Below are 27,731 nucleotides of genomic sequence, written 5' to 3' on the forward strand. Positions count from 1 at the left end.
CAGCAATACAAAGTTTTTCTAAAATTTTAACTGTATCACGTATTAGGGAAATTTGATTTCCCTCAAGAATTCTGTACCAACATGTTTTGGTTGTTGAAGCATCAGATCGTGCACACATCTCGAGAAAAGATGAAGGCACTCATTACAGATTTCCCCAGCTCTGGAAAAAAATGCCAGTCATTCTGGCACCAGCATTTTTACCGGACGGGGAAACACAAGTTTTCCAGTGGGGGTTTGGGGAGGGTGGGGGGGGGGGGGGCTGTCACAGATCAACCTCCAGGCCTGACCTGCCGGTAATTGCAGCAGTCCGCTCCGTGGAGTCCTATGGAATGGTCGAGTTGCCGGCTTTCCTGCCCCCCATGATATCCTTGTATACAAGGGCGCAGAGTACGGGACGGGTACATTTCACGAAAGTCCCTATACTTAACAATGGGACTTTTTTGGGGTTGTTTTTCCTGTGGTCCCCATTATCTCCCCCCCCCCCAAAACCCCATGCCGCAGAAACCAAAAGGCTATGCCCCTGCCGGTAATACCGGGATATCGGGCAGCGGGAATGCTAATTACGTTTTGGTGGAGTCCCACCGGAATTCCCGACGGGATACCCCTGAACTCGCAATGAGGGCCGAAGTCTTGAGGAATGAATGATGAAGTGCTCTAAGGTTTCAAGTGTGGTGTGATCTACTCCTAAGCCTCGCTTAGTGTCTTGGATCTAGAGCCAATTATTTCATGGGTTAAGAAAAGGTTCAAACGAAACCTTAAAAATGCTTGCCGAAATCCAGTGCATTTGGTAAGGTATATAGGGAAACCGTTTATTTTTGGTATTTATTTAGCACCGTTCACAGAGCAAAGCGCCTCAAAGCGCTGCGGCGCGTCTAGTAAGCGCATGGCTGAAGGAGGAACCGGCATACACTATTTGAATAGGACGCATGACTTTTCCCAGTACCAGGACCACCATTGAAGGGTCTGTGCACTTGTCTTTGGACACTGTCACATGCAACTGAACAGACCCCAAACCTCCAGATCCTGCAGGTGGCTTGCATCACACACACACGTGACTGTCAAGGCAGATGCCTTTGAGGCGCATTGGCTGTCGCACATCAAAGTGCATTCTTTATTCACAAAGGGGTGCTCTTTGATGTGCGACCGCCGCCGTGACTGCTTCCGCTGTGCCTGGCGTGCACAGTTGCCCCGGATCGTTGAAGTGCATAACCCCGAAGGTGGCATTCTCCTTCTAAAGTGGTACACATTTTGCCCGCATCCTATTATTATTATTTTGCAGGTATCCTTTTTTGACACCTCCTTACTCCCGAAATCAAGGAGTCCATAAAATGTGTACACCACCCTTCTGCTTAAAAGTGTAGATTGCCAACACCGAGTCTTTCTTCTTTCTTATGAATGTATCCGAGGAACAAGCCAAGAGCGTTCATCCTGAATTGGAAAATCGCCTTATAAATGCCACAACTCAAGCTCCCTAACGCGAAATGACGTGAGCCTGAAACCCAGGAATGGCTGAAAATGTCAGTCTTCGCCCAAGATAGTCAGACCTCTGATGTATACTCGCCGCTCTCTTGTCTTCACACCACAGAAGTCATTGTTTCATACAAGCATCTTGTGAATAAAACCTGCAGGCACACAGACATCCCGAACACCATACCTTTTGTTCGTGTCCAGAGGCGTTGGGGGGGGAGGCAAGTGGGGAGGCTGAGGGGGCTATAGCCCCGGGTCTTTTGGTTGTAGCCCTGGATGGAAGCCCAGGAGCTACAACCAAAAAGCTAGCTAGCAGCGAGTCCTGACAGTCTCCACATTAGCGCAGCCCTGGACCTATTCCTGACCTAGTAACACTCCTGCATGTCACAGATTAGTCCGAATTGCTAAGAATTGTTAGTTGGTCTTGTTTGCCTTTTTTTATGCCGCTCTACTGCCCATAACGTTGGCCTTGCTGCACAGGTTTATGTGGTGCAGTCGTTTACTGTGGAATAGACACAGAATGAGAAGATTTTCAATGCTGATGGTCCCAGGGAGCTGTGACTTGACCCAAGTGCCATTTCACGCTGATCTGTCCCAGCCAAGAAATAAAAGATAATACTTAAAAGAATCAGATTCGGGAAATGACCCGGGGCGGCCTGTGAAGCCCTGCTAGGTAGAACTTCACCATAACAATCTGTCAAAGCCTTGATATGTGCCAGCCTGTAGCAAGCAACCACAAAAAAGCAACCTTTAATTTGGAAATTAAAGGAAGAGACTAAGAGTACGAGGATCACCACTGAGTAACATGTACTTATTGGTATACCTTGTTCACCTTCTTCCAGACTCGTGGAATAGCTGCGCCTCGATGCCTCTGTGGAGGCGAAACGATGCACGCCACAAAACCAGTACGTACTGTGACTGGTCAGAATAAGGACGAAGACTATTTGAGGGCATTTTTGATGTGATTTATTGAATGGAAAGGCCTAGCTATCGCTATGGCCACGGGGTGTTCCCTACCTAAAGAATAACTAAGGAGCTAGTCGGTCGTCTTTTCCTCAATGTCCAAAAAGAATACGTCTATGGTCAAAACTATTGCCATCTGACTATTGTCACAAAACGGAGGCAGGAGAATGACTCCCACCTCCTGCTGGGTGCTTTCGGCACTTCTTATCTTGGTATATGCTCTCGTTTTCTGGCCACTCTGTCAGTTCCATGAAGTCCTTTCGGGCTTTAGAGAGTTTGCATTCCACTTTAGATACAACTCGACTTTGTTTCACTTGGTTTCTGGTAAAGGCTGCATTGGGCCTTTACGTTTTGATACTCGCTCTAAGATGTCTGTCTGTTACTGAAAGTGTTTCGCCTGGTTTACTTTCTTTCCAGGACAGAATTATATTCCGTATATTATCTATCTTTCTTGGTGTTCTCAAAGTTCAGTTTTATGAAACGTGTTTTTTCTCTACTTTTATCCCCTCCAGGGATTATCCCAGTTCGGATTTAATATGATAGTTCACTTGCATTCAACTCTATTTCACTGTACTTGTTTCATCACCAATTTGTACTGAGGCCAGTTATCTGTTCTCTGCTATGCTGCTAGTTACCCTTCCTGTGCCTCCCCAACCCTCAGTTACCTTCTTTCTTCTTCAGGAACGGTCCTGGGACTCCTACAGGTTTGGCGTCAGGTGGATGCCTTCTTTGTACTTGCGAACTGTCTCCTTCTGCATTCCTCACCCATAGTGCTTGCACAGTTCCTGATTCTCTCTGCGTCTCCACAGGGAGCCGTGATGCTTGCTGCGGTCTCCCGTGGATGCTCTCACCGTCGATACACAGGCCTGCGTCTGACCCTGCGGCGCTTAGGGTCACACCACCTCCTCTCTGCTTCTTGGTTACTCTGCTCGTCTAGTGTCTGCTCTCATGCCTCCAGGCCTGTTTGGATTTTGCAGGCTCTGTGTCCCGTGATGATACCACCTCTTCTCTAGGTTAAGTCCGCAGGGAACCTCCCCTGCTTGGAGACACGCAGTCCTCTCACTGAGTTCTCAATCTCTCTCTCGCTCTACCCTCCACATGACAATTGTTCTCTTATCAAGTGACTTGTTCTAGTGGATTGGTTTCTTTTCATTAAAGATTTATTTCTCTTTCTATAGAAGGATAGCATCCTTCAAACTCTTCATCGTCCCAGTCTTGGGTTTTAACCAGATTTCATATTCCTATATATGCCATTGTGATGCTAGGTAAAGGGAGTTCCTCGTAGGAATGGGAGTTGTGACAAATCCTCGGATATGGTCCCTTCTCTTCTGGGGGGGGGTGTCCCCTTTCCATGATGCCAGAGACTACCCAATAGTCCCCCTGGTGGTGGTGTACCGATGGAGGATCACATGGGGTGGGAACCCCCTTGAGGGACGGTCATCTGAGGAGAACATGGTATTTTGCACCATAGCTACTCACTCCATGAATACCAACCCCTCCCCCCCCACCACTTCCATGTGTTTGTCACCCCTTCAATATAAATTCATGTACTGAGACGAGGGAGTGCAGAGACTACCTATGTGAAGCCTTTGACAAAACTGGGACTAAGAAAAACATCAGTAACCCAATAAAGAGCACAATGTGGAACTAACAAGTGCGGTGTAGATGATTTGGTCCAAGTACTGGGACGAGGAACAGAAGCATGAAGAGCCCTCCTAGAATCACTATTGACCATTCAGTGGTTCTCGAAATCCTATTGGTCTAAAAGCTAGAAAAGGGAAGTGAGAAACCAGGAAATTGGAACACAATCCTGGATGCAGGGCAACCCAGGAGCAGAGCAGCAGGAGAATTGAAGTAGCCCACAAGGAAGGGGGCGGGGGGAACCCCGAGAACGCTGTCCAGAGTGTGAGGTCAGTCTTTCACCTCAGAACAGAGGCAGACACCAGGAATCCCTTGCTCGATGGTGGTGAACTACTTAACTACTTTCCAAGGCTTGCGGGTAGAAGCCCCCACCCACCCTCAGCAGGAAGCGGGAGATTCAAATCCAGGCAGTAGTAGAGGAGACGTGACGCCGACGGTACCAGGAACGGCACACTTACCTGCTGGTAGAGGCGTTCCCGAGGCATCCCTTGCAGATGAGTACTCGATGGGAGCAGAAGCCTGAGCCTCCAGCCATATTGGAAGCCTGGAGCGCATGGAGAAGCCGAGACGCACAGCTCAGAGGCCGGGAGTCCATGTGGAGCTGGCGCAGTCCCTGGAAGCCACAGAGAGAAGCCGAGAGGGCCCAACACACCCGCAAACAACCGACGACTACAGGTAAACTCTCCAAAGAGGTCAGAGAGAAAGGGACGGTGGTGGGACAGCTTATAAGAGGGAGAATCACTAAGGTGAGCCTCGGACCCGCACCCACAAACCTAATGAAGGCCTCCAAAAGCAATCTTCATAGTCTCAGTACCTGGCATACCAGACTGGCTATGACCAACATAGTACTAACACTGCGAGAAGAAAAATTAAAAATATACAAAAAGAGAGTCTGGGAATGACACCCATATGAAGAGCCAAAGCAATCTTCATAGTTGCAGTAACTGACAGGATAGTGTACCAGGATGGCTGTGACCAAGGAAGTATTAGTAAAACCACAATTAAAAATGCAGAAAAGGCAAAAGCCTGCGACTCACTCACACGTGAAGAGCAAACCAAAGCACTCTTCATAGTCCCAGTACCTGGCAGGACAGTGTACCAGGTTGGCTGTGAAACCAAGGAGAAGACCAGAGAGGAACCTTCATAGTCACACTATCTGGGAGAAACAAGAGCCAGGGTGACTGTGAAATGTACTTGAAATAAACTAGAGGAAGGGAAGCATCCTTCCTAATTATATGCACATACAAAACAAAGGCAAGAAAAGGGAGCTATTCCCTCAACATTTGGGCAAAGCAGGAGAGGAAACCAAGAGGAAGGGAAGCAAATTTATCCCCCCCCCCCCGCATCCCCTGTGTTGTGGATGTTTTTGGAACACTGAAAGAAGGGACGACCTTCATTGGACATTCGGAAGGTGAGAAAACCCGGGAATAAGGTTGTCCTTTCTTTTGAAGTTTATTTGTTGCATTGTTTGGAACTTTATTTTGTAAGCTGGAAAAGAACCTTGAGAGTAAAGAAGACCCCCTTATCACGTTAGTTTGAGTTCTTGGTGTGAGGGCTGGAAATAGTATTTGTGACACAACAGTGGATTTATTTCTTTGGACTATCCTAACGGATTCAGTTGAATATTCTTTCGAGGCAGGGAAAACCCTCTTGGTATTAGGAACAGGAATGTATTTCCCCAACCCTCATTTATTTAATAAGTCTTTGAGAACCATCATGCCACCTGTGTGCCAGCCTCCTCCTTCCACACCCTTACAAGGTCCTTATCCCCAAAGGGGTAGTCTCTCTAGGGGAGTTCCTACTTGCCTCAACCCCCCAGGTATGGTGTTGCAGAGTGTGGTCACCTCCCTAGACTCACAAGGGGGTCCCCTGTTGGGAAGAAGCGACAAATTCCCTCTATTCATCACTGTACATACCTACATGATACAATAGAGGGTGGAGGCAGTCCCTAACATATACTATCAACCAAACAAAAATTTTCTTGAGCATAGGCTAGTTAAACTGTGTCGGCTCTTGCTCTGTATCTGCAAGCCTACAGTCCCCTTCCAGCACTATTCAGACTCCTGTTATCTACACCTTCTCCAGCATGGGGTCTGGCATGGATTCACATGCTCATGAATATTCCCCGTCGTCAGGCTTGGAATCCTCGGTAAAGAAAAAATCAGTATCAGTTTCGTTTCTGATCTGTCTTTCTTAGTAGTAACCAATCACTGATCTCTGGGTCATACTGCCCCCAGCCAATGACTGCCCTCTCCCTAAGCCCCGCTCCTGGCAGCCATCCTCAGATTTTTACCGCACGCTCAAGTGTTGGGAGTCCTCGTGTTTAGCTCTCGAGTTTTTTTGCTGCGTTTTCACATTTTTTCAGGAGAATTTCTAATTTTTTCTGTTTAATCGAGCCTCAAGCTCCACCGTTTCTACTTCCGATAACGGGGACCCGTTTCGGAATTCTCCTACGCCCCTCAAGGGTGAAGTTTTCGTCGAGTTTACACTTCTTGGAGGATTCCGGAAGATCTGCGGCCTACCTCAAGACATGGCCCATGACAAAGGGAACTCGACGCCCGGATCCAAGCTGTTCAAGAACTGCCCTGGATGCGGATTATATAATGTTTTCAAGGAGGACAAGCATTTGCGATGTCTCTACTGCCTCCATGGGGACAAGACGCACGTGGAGAAGGACTGCGCGTTCTGCAAGAACCTTTCAGAAGGGACCAAACAAGATTGTCGTTCCCGCCTCGCCATCTGGCTGGAGAAGGGCACGGCAAGTGAGAAGGCGAAGAAGAAGTCTGAGCGTGCTTCTAAGTCCTTTGAGGGCGCCCCGGCGACGGGGGCTCAACAGAAGGCCAAGCACCGCAAGTCAGCGGGCTCCGGGAGCGCCGAAAGGTCGGGCACTTCGGTTGCCAAGCAGGGCGCTCCTTCCCCGGCACTTTCGACCACGAGCCAGTGCTCTGGGTCGGGGAAGAGGAAGTCCGAGAACCTGGGTAGGCCGCTGGAGCGGACCCCGTCGATCTCGAAGGGGGAGCGAGGCGGTGACCCCCCCCCCCAAGGCGAAGGCCCAGGACGCACCTAAGGTGGTGAGGGCCTTGATCCACCCGGCTAAGGCCTCTACCGAAGTGGTCTCTGCGACCCCGGCGGAGCCGTCTGAGACTACGCCAATGGAAACGGCCTCTGGGCCCAGAGTATCCCTGCCGCCGCGGAGTGCATCCTCTTTCCAGCCCATAGCTAAGACCCCCGTGAAGCCCCTGGCTGAAAAAGAGGGAGAGGGGCGGTGGCCGTAACGGACTCGGAATCAGCCTCTGAGGAGGAACTGGTGGAGACCGAGAGGGGCTTCAACGAAAGGTCCGTAGGCCTCAACGAGAGGTTCATAAACCTCAACGAGATGTTCGAAAAGGTTCGATTCCAGGGGACGGTCCCTACTGACGTGATCGATGAGAGCGACGAGGACGACGAACAGGGCCCACGGGAACGGCCATCCCGTCCGTCGCAGCCATTGCCCGAGCCCCAAGATAGCTCAGCGGCCATTTTTTTGGCGATCCAATCCTTATGTACCGAGATAAGGACGAGATTACCACGCACCCCGACGGAGGAGCCAGAACCAGGCCCGTCGGGAAGCCCTCCGAACAAGCGGAGGAGAGTCCACCCTGCTCCGCCCTTCGTGCCTGCGAGACTGGCGGACCCCTCATCCCCCTCGCCGGGAGAGGATACGGCGATGGACGACGACGACGACGGCGGCAATGACACCGGCGATGACACGGCAGACATCCCGTTGTCGCCTCCCCGGCGGGCGTCCCCAGCCGACGAGGTTGGCTCTTTCCATGCATTGATAACCAGGGCATCCGAGCTCTTCCATCTCTGCCCTGAAGAACAGAAAAAGGAGGGGTTTCTGTACCAGCGACGAGAGGCTAAGAGGAAGACGGTCCTCGCGGTGCCTTTACTCGACGACATCTGGGACGAGGGGCTTGCTGTCCTCAAGAACCCTGCCACGACACCCGCCAAGAGGGACCAGAACGAGAAGAAGTACTGAGTCCCTGATGCCGCCCCCTTGTGCCTCAGGGCCCAGCTCACGCCAGACTCGGCAGCGGGCGTGGCGGCTTCAACTTCCACCTCCCCGCCGGACAGCGAGGGTAAGAAGTTGAACTCTATGGGATGACGAGTCCTCTCGTAGGCGGCGACGATGATTAAGGCGACCAATGCCTTAGCGATCGTGGCCCGCTACGACAGGGAGCTCTGGTTCAAGATGGCTCCCCTGCTAGATTTCCTGTCGGATGACAAAAGGGCGGAGGCCCTAGAGATTCTGCAGGAGGGCGAGGTGGCGTTGGATCACGCCATTACGGTGGCAAGACATTGCCGATACCGGATTTCGCCAACTGGGCAACAGAGTTTGCCTCCGACGACGAGGATGGTTCAAGGCGAAAGACTTTCGCCAGGACGTCCAGACCAGAGTGTTGGACATGCCGTTCGACGGCAACAACCTCTTTGGTAAGGCAGTGGATGAGTCTCTACAGGCCATCAAGACCGACTCGGAGACGGCCCGGGCCCTTGGGGTGCTTCAGCAGCGACGGCCCTTTCAGAGCCCTGGAGGCAGACAGGGTGCCTCCAAAGGATCCAGCGGTGGCTCCTCCACCTACCGCCAGGCGGCCCGCTCCTCTTCCCAGGAGGCCTACAGATGTCACGGCAAACAAGGGATTTCCCGCCGTTGTCACCAAGGAGGCCAAGGCGGCAAGGCCGCCTCCAAGCAAGAATGACCCGGCCGTGTTGTCGGGCCCCCACCGAAGCACCCCGGTGGGAGGCCCGCTGACGAAGTTCGTCGGCGTGTGGGAGTCCATCTCCACCGACCGTTGGGTGTTGGACACCCTGGCCAACGGGCACTCGCTGGAATTCCAAAAGAAGTGCCCTCGCATTCCTCCCATGGCCAGGAAGGAAAATCGCGACCCTCAACTGCTGTTGGAGGTAGGGGCGATGCTCAAGAAAGGTGCCATCAAGCTCGTCCCCAGAAGGCTCCGGGGCACCGGAGTGTACTCAAGGTACTTCCTCGTCAGGAAGAAGAAAGGCTGTTGGCGCCCCATCCTGGACCTGCGCCGCTTAAACAGGTACATCAAGGCACAGAAATTCAAGATGGTCACCCTCCAGCATGTGCTGGGACAGCTGGAGGAAGGTGACTTCCTATCATCGCTGGACCTGGAGGATGCTTACTTCCACATCCCCATTCTAAGAAGGACAGGAAGTTCCTCAGGTTCGTGGTTCAAGGACGCCACTACCAATTCAGACCCCTACCGTTTGGATTAAAGTCGGCACCCAGGGTTTTCACCAAGTGCCTGTCACCAGTGGCGGCGCGGCTGCGCCTGCAGGGGATCCACGTCTACCCCTACCTGGACGACTGGCTAATCTGGGCAGGGTCAAGGGAACTCGCCGTCGATCATACGGCGAGGACCGTCCGGTTGCTCACGGAGCTGGGGTTCTCCATCAACTACCCCAAATCCCACCTGGTTCCTTCGCAAGTAGCACTGTTTTTGGGGGCTAAGCTCGATACAGTGGAGCAATTGGCCTCCCTTTCAGAGGAGAGGACCAATACCATCCTGGGCAAGGTACGGCGACTGTTAGCCACGGACATGGCCAGGGTGAGGTCCATCAAGTCCCTTCTCGGGATGATGTCCTCATGCATCTACCTTGTACCCCTCTGCAGACTTCGGATGCGTCCGCTGCAGGAGTTCCTCGACACCCGCTGGTTTCAGACGGGGGGCTACTTCGAGGACAGGATCCCCCTCGACGAGGAGTTCCGTCGGGCGATCCTATGGTGGGGCACCCGGGCTCTCCTCACGACGGGCACAGACTTTCAAACCCTGGCGTTTCAGGAGATGGTGACTACGGACGCCTCTCTGGAGGGTTGGGGGGCCCACACTGGAGATCTCCTAGCAAGAGGCCTTTGGCTCCCGGAGGACATGTCTCTTCACATTAACATCTTGGAGCTCCGTGCAGTGTTCTGGGCGCTCAAGTCGTTCCTCTCGTCCCTCAAGGACAAAGTGGTGAGGATCTTCACCGACAACACCACCACGATGTTCTACATGCGGAAGCAGGGGGGGCACCAGATCCCCAGCCCTATCCAAGGAGGCCCAGGATCTGTGGCACTGGGCGGTCGCCCAGAGGATGTTTCCGGTTCCCTTCCATCTGGCAGGAATAAAAAACACCATCGCCGACTCACTCAGCAGGGAGCTTCGCTCGTGCCACGAGTGGGAACTGCGCCAGGATCAAGTGGATCGACTCTTCCGACGATGGGGCAAACCCCAGATCAACTTGTTCGCGACGGCGACAAACTCCAAGTGCCAGAGGTTCGCCAGCAGGTTCCTCGAGCCGAGGAACATGGGCGATGCTTTCTCGTTCCCTTAGGACGGCCTGTTTCTATACGCGTTCCCTCCATTGCCTTTGCTGCTCCGCCTCATCAACCAGCTCAAGAAGTCCAGGTGCAGGATGATCCTCGTCGCACCGGCATGGCTGAGGCAGATCTGGTTCCCGGACCTTCTGGACTTGTCAACGTCCCCGCCAGTCAGGCTGCCAGCGGACGCGGATCTTCTCTCCAGAGAAGGAGGCGCCATTCTACACCACGACCCACAGTCACTGAACTTGCAGGCCTGGCTCCTGCAGCACTAGAGTTTGGAGGGTACGATATCCCGGCTGATTGCAGAGAGGTTCTTGCAAAGGCCAGGGTGTCCTCAACTCTCAAGTGTTACGGTCATAAATGGAAGAGGTTCTCTGTCTGGTGCCGTGCACAGAAGATTAACCCTCTGCGGATTACGGCCCCTCAAGTGCTGCCGTACGTACTGTCGCTGGCCAAAGCTGGACTGGCTCACGCCTCCATAAAAATACATCTGGCTGCCATCTCCCTATATACCAGGACTACGGGACGGGCGTCCTTGTGGTCTCCTCGCCTGATAAAGGAATTTATGAAGGGACTATTCCGATCATTCCCGCCGGTGAAGGCCCCTGCCCCGGCATGGGAACTTAATGTGGTGATGACCAGGCTCATGGGGGGGGGGGGCCCATTCGAGCCTATGCATTCGGCGCCTTTGAAGTTCCTGTCATGGAAGACAGCGTTCCTCGTGGCTATCACCTCCGCACGACGAGTGGGAGAGATTCAGGCCCTATCTTGCAAGCCTCCATACTTGACTTTTCATGACACAAGGTTGGTGCTGAGGATGCACCCCTCCTTCATGCCCAAGGTGCTGTTGGACTTCCACCTCAACGAGCCCTTGGTGTTACCAGTTTTCTTTCCGTCGCCTTCGACGCCGGCCGAGAGGACTTTGCACTCGCTGGATGTAGCTAGAGCGCTGAAGTTCTACGTGGACCGGACAAAGAGTTTTCGGAAGACGTCACAACTGTTTGTGATCTTTGGGTCTGTGAATCAAGGGAAGACTCTCTCGAAGACTTCCATTTCCAGATGGCTCTTCGGCTGCATTATGCATTGTCACCGGTTGGCAAACCGACCGCTGCCCTGCCGTCCGAGAGCCCATTCGCCCAGAGCGATCGCTGCTACCACGGCGTTCTTGTCTGGTGTGCTCCTGCTAGATATCTGCAGGGCTGCTACGTGGAGGTCGACGCACACCTTCACAAGATTCTACTGCGTCGATCGGGACTCCAGGGAGGAGTCCAGGGTCGGCCAAGCAGTGCTGCGCAACCTGTTCGCCTAAGGTGAGCCTGGTGAGGAGGTAAGAGATGCTTAATGTTGAGCCTTGCCACCTCCCGTGGTTGTGCATGTGTGTACTGCTATGTATTCTTATATTCATGAGCATGTGAATCCATACCAGACCCCATGCTGGAGAAGGAACAAGTTACTTACCTGTAATTGTTGTTCTCCAGCATGGGTCTGGCATGGATTCACATGCGAACCCTCCCACCTACCCCTCTACGGCTCTTCACTTGGTCATACTGCCTCTTGGCGTGCTACCAAATCTGAGGATGGCTGCCAGGGGCGGGGCGGGGCTTAGGGAGAGGGCAGTCATTGGCTGGGGGCAGTATGACCCAGAGATCAGTAATTGGTTACTACTAAGAAAGACAGATCTGAAACGAAACTGATACTGATTTTTTCTTTACCGAGGATTCCCAGCCTGACGACGGGGAATATTCATTAACATGTGAATCCATGCCAGACCCATGCTGGAGAAAAACAGTTTCAGGTAAGTAACTTGTTCCTTATTCTCGCACTTACTACCTGCTGGCCGCACTACCTGTTATCATGTGTTCAGCACTTTCCACTCCCCTTCCCTCTTCCCTACACTTGCACGTTCTCATTGTCACTGGGCCTAGTAAGATCGTTGTTTTGTCCTACCTTGCCTCGTTATGCTCTGAAACACCTGTGTATGAGTGTGATGCAAATAAAATATATCATATCTTGTGCTCACTTTCAATGCATAGTACGAGTAGAACATGTGCAGAGGGGCCCATGTCACTGCCCTGCAGGTAACTTCTAGAGGTACATGGTGTTGACATGCTGCTAAAGCTACCACAGCCCTAGCGGCCTAAGCACGTCTACCAGACGAAGGAGTCATACCACTCTCTGCGTAGCACTTAAGGGTTCAAGACTTCACCCATGGGGCAATGCAAACATTTTGTTATTTATTTTTGTTTTTATATTGGGAAGCGCTGATATAGGTCACAAAAAACCTGTCCGAAGTACAGTTTGAATTTGCACTCCAGGTAAAACATAAGCGAGATTCATAACGGGTCTGGCAAAAATGTCAGTAATAGTATTTTTTGATTTGACTGAAAGGCTGCAATAATACCTTAAAAAGGATGGATGTGTCTGAAGTACAACACTGTGTAGGGTGCCCCGGCTAAAAGCTTTGGTAATTCATAAACTCACTGCGCTGAGGTAACAGCCACTAGAAACACCATCTTTCATGTCAACACAACAGATTCAGTAAGGGGGTGCTCCTGGGGTCGAACTTCTGTGCCAAAACGTAGTATGATATGATAGGTTATTTATAACGCGCTTAATACCCAGAGGTTTCTAAGCGCGGACCCAGAGATCGAACCTGTGGTGCTCCGTGTTGTCTTGCTTCCAAGGCGAGCACGTTGCTCTGAGCTATCTTCCCGAGACTAGCACATTATGCAAATCTGAAATGGGATGGGGCCTCCTAACTACAGAACTCCTGTGCTTCTTAACAGATTATTTTGTTTACGTGAAATGGGTGAGCTCCTGCAGGGCCAGATTTCTGACAGATAAAACCTGCAGGACCCCACTTGAACTCCCAAATGAACTAGGAGTGAAATGAAAGAAATTCATGATCCAAAGGGCACTGACGTGGATCCACCTTCTCCTTCAGTGCCTAGTAGCAGACATTCAACTTGCTATTCGACTAGTGTCTCCTTCAACTCTGTGATATCGGTGGTCGATTTGAAGAGACCCAGATAACCTGGAGTTAATTCCTTAGCAACCAGATGGCCAAGCTCCTTGATTGGCGGTGGGGAGTGGTTAACGGACCGAAGATCCTTCCTATCATGTAGCCTAGTCACCCCCACCAATGACCATTTCAACCGGTCCAAGTATTAGAAGTGGTTGGGCCAGACTGGCCAAAAAGAATCATGGAGTATCTTGGGCCCTTTCTCTGCTTGATCAACACTCGCTCAATCAGAGGGATTGGAGAAGGGCATTTAACAGGTTGTGCGAAAGAATTAGAAAGATGTCACATGGCGCCCAATGGTAGAGGCCCTTCCATGAGCGAACCTCAAACACGTCCTGTTGTCCCTGTTTGTGAAATGTCTACCACTAAGGGAACAGACGAAACTTGGCCATGTGGGGGAACATTTCATGTGACTGAGACAGTCTGCACTCATGCTGAGCACACCTGACTGATGCAGGAGGTCTATCTGTTGGGGAATTGCCTGATCGCACAGATCTATCGCTAGTTGACGGTTTGGTTGGCCAGGGAGTCCCCTAATTATTCATGTAGAACATGGCAGTGTTGTCTGTAAGGATCAGCACTTTGTTGTTCGACACTAGAGGAAGGTAGGATTTCTGAGCCAGGGAGATGTCCTTCAACTTCAGCATGTTGATATGGAGCAGCCTGTCCTCCGGTGGCCTTCTATTGTGCATCTGGAATGTGCGTATGGTTTAGAGTCAGCCATATTTCGACAAGTCTATGGGAAGAGATGGAATGAGTTCCTTCTGGTAAATCGTGCATCCATCAAGGCATAGACCTCTTTTCTTCTCCACGTTTGATGGTCTGTTTATGAAAATTGAAGTGGAATCTTCTTTTTCATGACATTAGTTATGCCAAATTTTGTTGCAGCGCATCTGGAGCTGGGCATTTTGGAGCACCTAGCTTCAGGAATCCATGACTCCAGGGCCTTGGGATCCCGGGAGGATAGCTGGGGGGCAACGCACTCGCCTTGGAAGCAAGGCGACGCAGAGCAACACGGGTACAATACCCGGGTTCGCGCTTGGAATCCTCTGGGTATTAAGTTTGATATAAATAACTAATTATAATTATAATGTGCTGAACCCACTATGAGTGCTGAAGCAGCAAAGCAGTTGGTGCATTCTCTGGGGAAAAGCCATAGGCCAGGCAGTAGTTTCAGGACATGCCAATGAATGAGATACTGTGTCGGAACCACGATGGCCTTCGGAACAGTGATCGATGAATACGAGTAACTTCATCAGCATAAGCGTCTTCCGTGCCCTATGGGGATAAAGTTCTAGATGCAATCCTTACCACATAGACATGCTGGTATGACTGCCATCACTTTACCTGAGGGACATGCACAGGCCGAATGGGAACACTTTGTACTGAAGGGAATTCTGTGCACCACACACCTCAAACCTCCTGTGCTGAGGACCGGCCAAAACCTGGGTCTTGGACACCATCTTGAAAGTGACGTCTGGCATGCTTCTGTTAAACATGGACATGTTCTAGATCGCTCTTGATCCTGGCATTTCTCTGTCCACTGCATCACCAGGAAGAAACAGCTCTTGCACAGCCCCCAAGCTGATCCGTTTGATGGCCCGTACCCTGACCAGGAGCTGAATCTCTGGCATCAACTGAGGAGAAATAATCTGCAGGGGAGGAGAAGATGTAGGAGTGAGAGAATCAAGAGGAATGCAGTAGCTAAATGCCTTTACTGACCAGCCCCAAGAGGCCCTCGCCACACGTTCCAAGACTGGAGGAAACTGGACTGTTAGGGAGAATTCTCTCTTTAGGCTGAATTTCCTAACCTAGTGAGTCCCCCGGCAGCTTTGCTGGATTTCTGGAGTTTGTTTTTTTCTCCTGCCAAGAGTGAGACTCTTTTTCTCCCACTCTTGGACATGATTTATGGTGTTCCTTTGACTGTTAATGTGTTTTATGGGCTATGGGGTCCTTTACTCCATAGGGTCCCATGTGTTTTTACTATGTGTGTTACACAGCACCCTCCGTGCAGTGACACAGGGGTGTCATAGTGACACCCCGCCATAGACTCCATACTCTGGGACTGACTACTGTCTCCCAGGGCATGTAAAGTCACCATTGGCTTTACTAGTCCCAAATTATTAACAGAAACCGGTACAAACCATCATATTGTGGACGTACTGGTCGGGGCAATTCGATTGCCCCGGGGTCTGTTAGTCGAGGGGGCACGTCTCCGTCCCCCCTGATCGAGTTTTGGCTGGTGGCAGTGGATACTACTTTTTATATTCGACCGCGAATATATCCCTATGGGATTTTCCCATTGTTCGAGGCTACCAACTTTAATTATTTAATTCTCATAGCCTCGAACATACCGCCGGTTTATTTAATTACTATTAATTCGCCGGTTGGTATTTTTTGCCAGGACTCGATTCTAAAATGGCGTTTGTGTTCTCTTCTGTGACTCCAACCCAAGTTGAGCCCTTTGTTCAACACTTTGGCGGGCTTCTCCACAGAAGCCTCCAAAAGTGGTGCCACTCTGTCTGGGTATCACAGGGGGTGTGGGAGGGGGTTTAGGCACCCTGGACTGAGTTACCTTGGTAACTCAAGTCGCACTCTTGTGTGATTGGCCCAAGGGGTGAGCCGGCCGGCTCACCACTTAGCATGTTTGATTGACAGCTAGGCTGAGTGAATGGGGGTGTGCTGCATAAAAGCAGGGCTTTGGGGACTGGAACTTCAGAAGTCACCACAGGACCTGAGAATCCGACGAGGGAGAAGCTGAGCTGACCTACCACGACGACACCACCGGTGGAGCCCTGCGGAACCGAATCAACACTTCCCGACGACAGAGAAGATCTCCCGGCTGGAGAGGCTTCTTCCCCTGACTGGTGGGCACAACCAGTTTACCTTCTTTTCCTCGCATCCCAGGACGTCTTGTGGTCGAATTGCCCGTGCCAAGCACCCGGCAACCGGATAGCCACTTACCACTGGACCGCGTATAAAAGGACCGCTCCTTTTACCTGAGAACTCCGCGGATGGTTTCTTCCCTGGCAGTGCAACGGACTCATGTCTTCCTCCCCGACGAGATCCTCTCTTCCCCCGGACGAAGCACCGACTTGCATCTGCTGCCAGGAACAACTGCCCCCGCTGGAGTATTCTCACCACTTTAAGGTTCCGTGTCCGCCAGGCCTCCCTTTCTAAAGATTGCTACAAGGTAATAATAATCCCTTAACCTTCTGGACTGGGCTGGCCGCCTTGACCATCTAACTGGTCCCTTTCTTTGGTCCAACTCTTTTTGAACCTTTTCAAGACTTTTGTGCACTGCAACCGTGTGACCTTGGACACATTTCGTTCTGATCCTCTTAAAGTGGATCCGGACCTCTGAACTCTAACTTCACGGTTTTACTTTGCCTTCCTCTCTTGTTGTGTTCTTGTGAAAGTGTTGGGATCTGTTTCAAATTATGCTCTGCTCTTCTCTCCCTTTTTAAAACGAATTAATAGAGTGCCACCTGCGTTAAGCGCTCACTGCTGTCTGAAAATAAGTGGGGCTTTACTTAAGACTTGTCTAATATTCTTTTAAGGGAGTGTATATCTTTTAGTGACTGTGTTTTTAAACTGCTTAACATTAGTGCCTGTGTGTTTTACTAGATGTGGGTTTAAATAAATAATTATCTCTTTTACACCAAGCTCTGGTCAGTGTTTACTTGTTCTACTGTGTTCTTCTGACCTATTGTGAATACTCTGTATACTGCCTAACTCTTCTTGAGGGAAGTCTGACTGCTCAGCCACAGCTACCAAGTGAATCTGTGTGGTACAGACTGCTACCAAGTGGGTTTACTGCCAAACACCTGTAGTCTTAAATCTTTTGCAGTGGTCCCAGAGGGAACTGCACAGGTTTCTGCCTAACATGGACAACCACCTGATAGTTAAAGTTAAATGCACCACGACTTGCAGTTTTTCTTCTCTTTGCCGGTGCAGACCATAATCTGGGGACTTGCCAAACATTTGCTGTTTACATCTCTGCTCCAGAGCTTGGAATCCCATATACCTCATAACCTTGTACCGAATTATGGAAGACCTTGCCCCATGCAAGTTCTTTCTCATCCAGGACAAGATGATCAGGGTGCTCCATTGTGGGAAGTGACAGAGTTGCTGCATGAGGGCAGGGAAAACCGACCAAGTGGAGCAATGATGCCTATTACCAGTTGGGTCCGATTCTTGAATTATACCTTTACCACCAGTGCCAGGGCAGAGGCCACAAGTTTTGAAGGTCTCCATGGGCTATACCTGTATGTCATTTATCAACCAGGTACCTAGCTGGGGAGTCAGAGTGATATAAATGGGTGACACCTCAATGAGGCTACACGTAGAGTGTGTAGGCAGCAGTGAATTTGGGAGGGGTAGTGGGAGCAACGAAGGAAGAGCTCCAGTTGGGTAAAGTAATGTTGAGTAGAGTGATATCTGATTGGCAAGATATTGAGTTACCTCCTGAAGTGCAGAATGGAGAAGTCCGTCTTTTCTGTGTTGGTAACTTGGTACAAGGGTAGAATGTATGACAACAAACAGCACGTTTCCCCGTGATCTTACCCCTTTTGTAGTTTTTTGTTTCCAGTCTGGTAATGTTGTTACATTTGGTGGAACCCTGGCCTTCAGAGATGGAGAGTTTATTGACCAAGTAGAATTGTGTTTCGATTGGATTCTGTCCTCCAACATATTCCTCATCTTTGGCATGTAATGTCCAGCTTTGGCTGCTTCAGAAAAAGATTTTGGCAGAGGGTGCCCTGTGTCGATGGCGTCGAGTCGATGTCCCTCGAATGCCTCCGCCAAGGGTGATGTTATAAGTAGCACGAACGGTGCCCGTTGGCCTAAGTTCCATTTTTCCGCAAACGTGTTTGCTTCGTGAAACTCGGCGCGCCTCGTACTTCTGAAGCACTGTTATTTGCTTAATCTTAGATGTCTTCGTCTTCCACCCCGACGACCCCTCGTTCCGGGTTCAAAAAGTGTAAGGAGTGCGGCTCCAAGATGTCGTTAACGGACCCGCATCGAGTCTGTCTGTGGTGCCTGGGAGAGGGCCATGAGACAGACACTTGTTCCAAGTGTCGAGCCATGACAGGGAAGGCCTTGTCGGAACGAAAGGGGAAATTGCAGGTAGGCAAGATGTCCAAACCCCATAAATCCCGACCGGTTGGGGCTTCGACCGACGAATCGAGGGGCGCCTCTCCTCGTTGGAAGTAGTCCAAGCGCTCACGGTCTCCTTGTGGATCCCGCCAGTCCTCATCGAAGCGAAGGCACTGCCAGTCGCCTTTCTCGCCATCTTCGTCGGGCGGTACCCCCGAGAGGGTGACCTGCCCCTCCAAGACATCAACACCGGCGGAGTGGTAAGCTTTCTGGATGGAGATGCTTACGATTTTTGAGAGACAGGGCAAGGCTCTGTCCGCGCCTTCTGTAGAAGCCGGAAAGGAGCAGTCTCGACTCGATACTCGTGCGCCCTGGAACCCGGGTACTCGGCATGATTCCCATCGAGAGCCATCGAGGCCTCAAGACAAGGGATTGAAGGAACACTCGAAGCGGAGAGAGAGGTCACGGTCTCCGACTTCATCAAGGCCTTGGACGTCGCCGTTGGATCTGGTAGCGTCGTCGACGCCTGCTAGGCTTTTGGTGCCGTTGTCGAAGCCGACACCGTTGACGCCGGTGGGGCCTAGTTTACCGGCTCAGCCGGGTGACCATCCTAGAAAGTCTTTGACTAAGTCTCAGTGGACGCCTTCGACGCATTCCAAGCCTCTGGCCTCCATACCCGAGAAAAGCTTTGTCCCTCTTCCGAAAAAGGATTTTTTTAGAAACCTCACTTCTGTTTTTGAGGAGGAGGAACGTTCGGAGGAGGAGGGGGAGAACCTGTTTGGGCTCCAGTATGGCACACCTGATGTGCCGTAGTGCCTCATTTCAGAGGAGAGCAGGACGCAGGACTTGTGATACTTTGCATAACGCAAGTGGGATTGATGCCTCTCCTGAGCTGGAGTTCGGCAAGCCAGAACCTGGGGAGCATGCCGACTCATCATATAGGCACCTTATGTCTAAGGTGTTGGAGTACTTGGGCTGGGCCAGACCGCCAGCACCTTATGATCAGGATGATTTAACCGGTATTTTGGACAAAGGTCTACCTACGGATCCTGTGTTACCGTTCCATGTGGCTCTGCAAAAAAAGGGTGGCCAGGAATTGGGAGCCCCCTGAATCTAATCCGGTGGTGGACAAGTCTCTAACAAGAAAATACTGCCCCTCCAATAGCGACCCCAGCTATCTGTCACAACACCCCACTTCCGACAGTCTGGTGGTCCAGGCAGATACGGCTACCTCAAAGCCGGCCGCATACTCTACCATCCCTCCTGATGGGGATGATAAGCACGTACATGGAGGGGCGCGGAAGGTATTTTCGGCAGGAAGTATGGCATTGAAATCTGCCAACTCCACCTGGGCGCTTGCAAAATTTTCACACACTCTGTGGGAGTGCATCTCCATGGCTGCGCAGCACATCCCAGAAGGGGACGAGAGGGACGGCTCCCTGGCTGTTGTTAAGGACGGCAAGGAGGCCATGTGTGTGTCCCTCCTGGATTGGATTCTGCGGATAGTATGGGCAGATCCATGGCCACGAGCACCGTGATACGCAGCTTTGCGTGGTCGCGGAAGTCTGGTTTTTCTCCCGACGTGCAGGCTCGTCTTCAAAACATGCCATTTAACGGGTCTCAATCTTTTTGGCAGCAAGGCTGACGAGAGCCTTGAAGTTGCAGACCTCTAAGGCGGCTGCCAAGTCTTTAGGGGCCGCCGTTGGGCAACCTCAGCCTTTCCGTGCTAGTGGACAACCATGGAGGGGTAGATCCTTTTGGTTTTTGCTCCTCATTTGGAAAGGCGAGAGGAATGGCCAGTCAAAGTGGGGGTCGAGTTAGATGTGCCAAGTCAGCTGCAGCAGCAGCCTCTGTGCCATCGGCCTCTGCAACAGCTGCTTCAAAACCGCTCTGAAGGCTTCAGTCACAATTCACCAGTGGGGGCATGCTGTCACGGCATCTCGAAGAATGGCGAGCCATGAAATCAGATGCTTGGGCTCTGTAAATAAAAGCCCACGGCTAATGCCTTCCCTTTATCAAGAAGCTTCAGACCAATCTACCGGGGAAACACTCTTTGAGGATTCCGGATCTGCTCCTTGTGCAGGTGATTTTAAGAAAAGCGCTGTAGAACCACTGCCTGTAGCGGAGAGGAACAAGTGTTGGTATTCCTGATATTTTTTGATTCCCAAAAAGGACGGGGGACTGAGACCCATCTTGGACTTGATCGTTGAACAAGTTTATCAGGAATGACAAATTCAAGATGGTCACTCGGATCCTTCAGGCCCTCCCAACTTCAGGATTGGTTGGTGTCATTGGACCATCACGATGCTTATTTTCGTGTGCCAATCAATCTCAGGTACAGGAAATACCGGAGGTTTGCCATTGGTGGCTCGCACTATCAGTTTCGAGTCCTGCCATTCGGGTTGACCTCTACCCCAAAGGTATTCACAAAGCTGATGGTGGTGGTGGTGGTAGCGCCTCTCAGGAAAGAGTGGGATACACGTCTACCCCTAACTGGACGATTGGCTGATCAGGGATCATCTCAACGTTACCTGCCACTCTCTTCACAGGCTGGGCTTCTCCCTCAGTTTCAAGAAGTCCCATATGACACCTTCCCAACAGCTCCAGTACATCGGGGCTGAGTTAGACACTTCCTTGGGAAAGTGCTCAAGACATTCTCCAGATGGTTATGAAATTCCAGCATGCCCAAAATCATCCGGCCTTCGAGTTCTTGAGGTTGCTCTGCCTCATGGCATCCTGCATTTTCCTTGTGCCAGAGGCCCGATTGAGGATGAGATCCCTTTTAGGACCATGGCGTTCGTTGAGCCCATTGTTCTCAGGACAGATGTCGGACCTCCTCCATTCCGACCAGAGTATCACGGGATGGAGATCACTGTAGTGACGGATGCCTCACTGACTGGGTGGGGAGCTCACGCCAATGACATGACTGTCAGCGGTCGTTAGTCTCCATCGGAGTCCAGACTACACATCAATCTTTTGGAGCTGAAAGCAATTAGACTTGCACTGAAGGCTTTTCTACCATCTGTATGGGGAAAGATTGTCCTGATAATGATGGGCAATACAGTGGCCATGCACTACCTCAACAAAAGGGGTGTAGGGTCACCATCACTGTGCAGAGAGGCAATGCTGCTCCGGTATTGGGCTATTCAAGAAGGAATTTCCCTGTCGGCGGTTCACCTAGCCAGGGAGGAGAACTCGGCGGCAGACTCTCTGAGCAGGCAGAGCACAGTCTCCCACGAGTGGGAACTAGCTCAAGACGTCCTTCAAGAGATCTCAGGTGGATCTGTTCATGACCGGTGTGAACCGGAAGTGCGAGCTGTACTGCTCAAGGAAATTTCATCCGGGAGGAGATCTCGCAGATGCGTTTGTGGTGGATTGGGAATTCCCACTCTGTACGCGTTTCTTCCAGTCCCCGTAATTCCTCAAGTATTCAGGAGGTTCGGAAACCACATGATCCTCATTGCCCTGGTTTGGGTTAGGAGAACGTGGTACCTGGACCTTCTGGATATGTCCATCTGTCCTCCGATACGTCTTCCGCTAGGGGAGAGAATCTTCTCTCGCGAGAGGAGGGTCGAGTTCTCCATCCAGAGGTCAATACTCTCAACCGTCAGGCTTGGTTTCTGAAAGTTTGAGGTACAAGGATTGGGACCTTCCGGATGATGTGATGGAGGTGTTGCTTTTGGCTAGGAGGCCAGCAACAAAGTCTCTGTACCGTTGCTGTTGGAATAGGTTTTGTGACTGGTGCAGAGACCGGCATGTTGATCCTTTTCAGTGTACAACACCAGATGTTTTATCCTTTCTGCTTTTCTTGGCACATAAAAGTTTTGCAGATAGGTACTATTAAGGGTTACCTGGCAGCACTATCCATTTTTAAGCGCTCCTCAGAGGAATGTTCCTATTTTAAGATACCTTTTTGGTCACAACATTTCTAAAAGGGCTCACAAATGTGTTCCTACCTTCTACATTCCAGGTTCCGGTATGGGACCTCAACTGGGTTGTAAAATTCCTGATGGGTGCTCCTTTTTAACCATTGCACTCATGACCTTTAAGGTTGTTGACCTTTGAGACCATCCTGTTGGTTGCTCTTAAATCTGCTAGAAGAGTGAGCGTGTTGCAACAGCTTTCTTCCTAGCCACCCTTTAGTATATTCCACAAGGACCTGGTTGTATTGAGGGTGAAGCCCTCCTTTTGGCTAAGGTTGTTTGGGAGTTTCACCTACGGCGGAAAACTGTGCTACCAGCATTCTTTCCTTCTCTGCATCCTAGTAAGGAAGAGGAAAGACTTAATCGGTTGGACCCTTGTAGGGCATTAAGCTTTTATGTGTCAAGGATGTCCAAATTGAGAGTGGACGACCAACACTTTGTATGGTATACAGGACACAGGCTAGGCCAGGCTGTTTCCAAACCGACCTTCAACTAGGTGGATCATCCTAGCTATTTCTGAATGCTACAGGCTGGCAGTCAAGGACCCTCCTGAGGATTTACGTGCTCATTCCACCAGAGGCATGGCCACTTCGTCTGCCCTGCACAGAGGTGTCCTTATTAGGAACATTTGTGATGCTGCAACATGGTCATTCATACACCAAGCATTTACCAAGCATTACTCTTTGGATACTTCCCCGGCTCAGGATGTCGCTTTTGGCAAGGCAGTCCTTTGTTCTGCCCTTTGAAAATTCTGCATGTCTAAATTCTCACCCTCCTCCTATCATGGATACTGCTTTGGGAGTCTGTCGAAGATGAGGAATACGTTGGAGGACACAATCCATTCGAAGAACAAGTTTCTTATCCCTGGTAACGTTCTTTTGATTGGATGATCCTCCAACGTATTCCTCATCGCCCTCCCAACCTACCCCGCTTTTGGAATTTCCCATGCTATTACAGCTTTTGTTCCAACAAGGCCGAGTACTATCCTGCCTGTGTTATTGGGCACTTCTGCTACACGAGGAGGGGAAAACTGAACTGAGGCCAACAGGCGCTGTGCGTGCTACTTATAACATCCAATGACGTTAGCCTCGACGGAGGCATTCGAGGGACATCGACTTTGCCGAAATTGTTTGCCGAAGCTGGACATTACATGTCAAAGATGAAGAATACGTTGGAGGAACATCCAGTCGAAAGAACGTTACCACGGCTAAGTAACTTGTTATTTAGTTGTGACTGCTTTGGAGGTGATGTGTGCTTCAAGCGGTATCAAGTGAATCATGCCTTGAAAGAAGGCTTTTATAGAATCCAAGGTAATGAACCTCTGGAAGAGCCCAAAAGGCCTACCCCTCAATGGGTGCGCATGACACCCCCCCCCCCCAGCAAGGCTTCTTACGTCGGATCAAGTTAGTACACTGAGGGCCAGGAGCTCCGTGCCTCGCTTATAGAGCGACTCTTCTCAAATGAAGCATCTTCCAACCTTGCCACACATGCATGGGACTCAAATGCAACAAATAAACTCAGTACTTTCTTCGCTAACTCCTGCTTTGAGTCCCTCCATGATCTTAATCGGTTTGTGAGTGGAGGAGGTAGTAGTGGACTTAAACGACGAACGGAACGCTTTCTCACGTGCAGGGCCTCCAGCCGAACTCCTGGTTGGCAAGTCCTCCTGCCGCCCAGTGAGGCCCATGACAACCCTCTGGATAGCCAAATGCTTCTAAGCTCGTGAATTTGAGCGGTGCCTGTATATATGATAAACCATAGCCCTCTTGTGAGGCTCTATTCCTACCGCCATGTTCTGACTGCTAGGGCACCTTCATAGTGCTCAGCCTTTGCAACTTGCCACTTGCTGGCTGCACTACCACTGTTTCTTGCTCTTATTATTTATGTATTTACTATTTCTTTTTATTCCTTTGCACAGCACTTTCCACTTCTCCTCCCCTCACGTGCATGTTCACATTCCCCTTTCCCTCTCCCATGCACCTGCGCGTTCTCAATGTCACTGGGTCTAGTAAGATTCTTATTTTGTTATCCCTTGTTCCCTCCTTTGCCTCGTCGTGCTCTGTGACACTTGTGTTCGAGCACGATTCAAATAAAATATCAATATCAATCGCCTTGCACCATAGTTTCTTATGAGCCACTCTCTAGAAGGAACATCGGAGTGTAGCAGCAGAGAGGTCTCGGATAATCTGGAAACAGCACTGCTCAGGGATGATGGGTACGGGTACTGGAGTAAGCTCATTTTGTAGCCTCTACACAGGAAAGATAAAAAGAAAACATTGGAGCCTCTGTATGGTGTCCATTATGAGTCCCTGCTAGAATCTTGCCACATGGGCCATACGTCGACCCTTCCGGGTACTTCTCCTTGCTGTACACTTTGATGTGTGCAGACCTTCAGCACAAGACACACCTCACTGCACGAGCCAGACACCGTGCCTGGAGTAATCTCCGTTGCAGGCCTCCGTTTTTCTGTGCTGGCCTGCATGTAGAGTGTGCATTGCCTGGGGTGCAGTCCTTTTTTGTGTCTGGATTTTCCCAGTCCCGCCTCTCAGCCTGCCCACCTATCCTGATTGGTACGTCCACCTGGTCATAACTGATGTACCCAGGGCAGCCCTGTGCCCGTGCAGTCCCTGCTGCTAAGGGCCCCAAGGCAAAGGGCGGCTCTCACAGAGGCAGCTCCATATTGTGTCTGCAGGTGTCAGCAGGGGAGGCCAGTGTAGCCAGCCGTCAACCAGCAGCAACTTCCAAAGTAAGTGTGGCATAGGTGGGGAGTAGAGCAATCACTCTATTCCAAAAAGCACTACCACTCTACATTACCTTACCATAGAACATAGCTTGACAGGCTAGTATTCACCTGCATCACCCTCTTGGTGAACATCCACACTAGCAATCGCCCATTATACCTATACTTGTGAGTAGATTTATATCAAACTTTCCGTGTCTGCTTTAATAGTAAACCATTATATTCCGTAACCTGCTACACTAGTAAACTTGGGCCTCCCCCCACTATGTAGGACTCTCAAATCTAGGCGCAGCCACCACCTCTATACACGGGTAACCCACCATTAACCATTAGTATGTGTCGCATCTAGATGTATTTGTGAATGTTGGCAAGTACCACATTTAGATAGATTTGTGAATGTTAGCAAGTTCCACACTTAAATTTGTGAATGTTAGCAAGTACCACATCTAGATAGTATTGTGAACACTAGCATGCGCCAAACAAGATAGAACTGTGAACAATAGCAATGGTCTCACCGAGACAGAACTGTGAACATTAGCCTGTGCTGGAGCCAGATAGAACCATGAATGTAAGCGACAGCCTCACCTGATAGAACTGTAAACACTAGCCTGCATCATAATCCAGACAAGACTGTAATTGTCTGCAAGTGCCACATTTAGATTGAAGAGGGAATATTAGCCTTTAGGCATGCTTTTTGTGTTTCCCTTGTTCCCTCCCGTCGTAGGGCGCTTTGAAGCGCATTGTGTATGGACGCTGTATAGATGAACTATCCTTTCATTTCACTATGCTTACTCTCTACTCTACACCATCACACAACTAGGGTGCAGCTATACTACTCAAATAATTCGGCCTAGCTGCTCACATATGAACACTATCCCATGAACACCTCATCATTCTAATAAATATCAGGTATACTCCAAGACAAACCGGCCCGGCTGCACAGATCAGCATCTCACAGGCCTAGCGCAGCCAGAACCCAGTCTTGGTGTCCACCGGCCAGACTGCACACATTGAACCAATATCAATACCACAATGCATAATGCTAGGATGCAGCTACCACTTACATCAGCTGCGCACTTAACTGGTGCACCCAAGCACCCTGCAACACCCTACTCGCTCAACTGACCTGGACTGTGGTCCCTGAGGATGTTTAACCTACTAGCGCTTTGAGGGAATACCAGTGATATATAGAGCGCAATATAAATGCCAAATAACATAACAGGTGTTTGGTCTTCGGAGCACACCTGGTTAGTGTATCTGAGATGGCCAGGGCTCTTCCATTTACATTGGTGCAGACCCAGTACTCCTCAACTTTGTCTCTTATGTAACACAATGTCCTTGAAGTGAGTGGCCTCCTGGATCCTGAAGAAGTCTGCATAGCTCGGAAGTCTGTTCCTGCAATTTCCTTTCCTACAGGGATCTCGGGAAGTGCAGTTATGCCTGGAGTGTTGGGGCCTAGGGCACTGGGGTAGGAGTGCAGGTTTGCTTCTGCAAACTGGTCATACCATATATTTTTACAGTTAAACATTTACTGCACAAATTGAGAAGACTAGGTGCGGAACCCATTGGGCCCCCAAAAATAGTTGGAAAAGCAATGTGGAATAGAACGGTCTACATTGGCCATACATGACCCGCAGAATAACATATCCAGTCTTCAGTGTGGATGAAGAGGACAGGGAAGGCAAGCCAGAAGGTGGGAAAAGCAGAGGGCAGGGCCTCGGCCTGGATAGAGCTGAGCAATGCGCACCAGGACCCCCCTGACGCCCCCCAAGCTTTTAGATGGCTGATATGGAATAATGCTAGTCTCCAAGCCCTGCCATGGAAGGCCTATAAGTTTGGAGTAAGGAGATCAAATTGACATCCTCCCAAAGTTCCCGTACAACTGGCCCCATGCGCGTCTTACGTATTGCTCATAGTTGTCCCCATCAAAAGAGCAGTAGGGATCCACAAGCTACTTGATGCGTTGGTCCACTATGGGCAACGTGCATGTACTGATGAGTGGGTGGATGGGCCAAACAGACTGACGGAAAGCAGCAGTAAGGTCTTTCCGAATCACTGTGCCTTTGCCTGCCTCGGGTACTGGGTGTTGACCTGATAAATCCAGCCAGGATTGGGAATAAGCAAAAACAAGGGTGATTAATACCCCAACAATTTCTAGCGGTAGTGGCCAAAGCCACCCTGTTAGTAACCTCCTCACTTCTGCTGAAGTACTTAACTACCGTAGTAGGAATCCCATCCAATCGGAATACTCCTCCGGATGCAATAACAGGGAAAATAGTACACATCTGGTAATAGTTGGTGACAAAACTATGAATATTTAAGGTGGCAATGTAGAGAAGATTTTGATTAACATCAAAGACTTTGAGTAGTGCAGCTGGGGTTTGTCAGATCTTCCATGAGAATACCTCAAAGTCTGTGTACCGCTCTTCCCAATCTTTTGCTGAATGTTGGAGCCAGACTCGACAACCAAACCAGTCCGGGGGGGGGGGGGGGGGGTTAAATAATTTC

The 27,731-nt window shown here is 50.5% G+C and overlaps 1 protein-coding gene across 3 annotated transcripts in view; it reads left to right on the forward strand.

Moving 5' to 3' along the window:
- ATOSB (atos homolog B) overlaps positions 1 to 27,731 on the forward strand; it is a 726,183-nt gene that overhangs the window by 180,597 nt on the left and 517,855 nt on the right. The window lies entirely within an intron of this gene.

Source organism: Ambystoma mexicanum, chromosome 6p (assembly GCF_040938575.1).
Source record: "Ambystoma mexicanum isolate Mex_15411 chromosome 6p, UKY_AmexF1_1, whole genome shotgun sequence".
Classification (NCBI taxonomy): Eukaryota; Metazoa; Chordata; class Amphibia; order Caudata; family Ambystomatidae; genus Ambystoma; species Ambystoma mexicanum.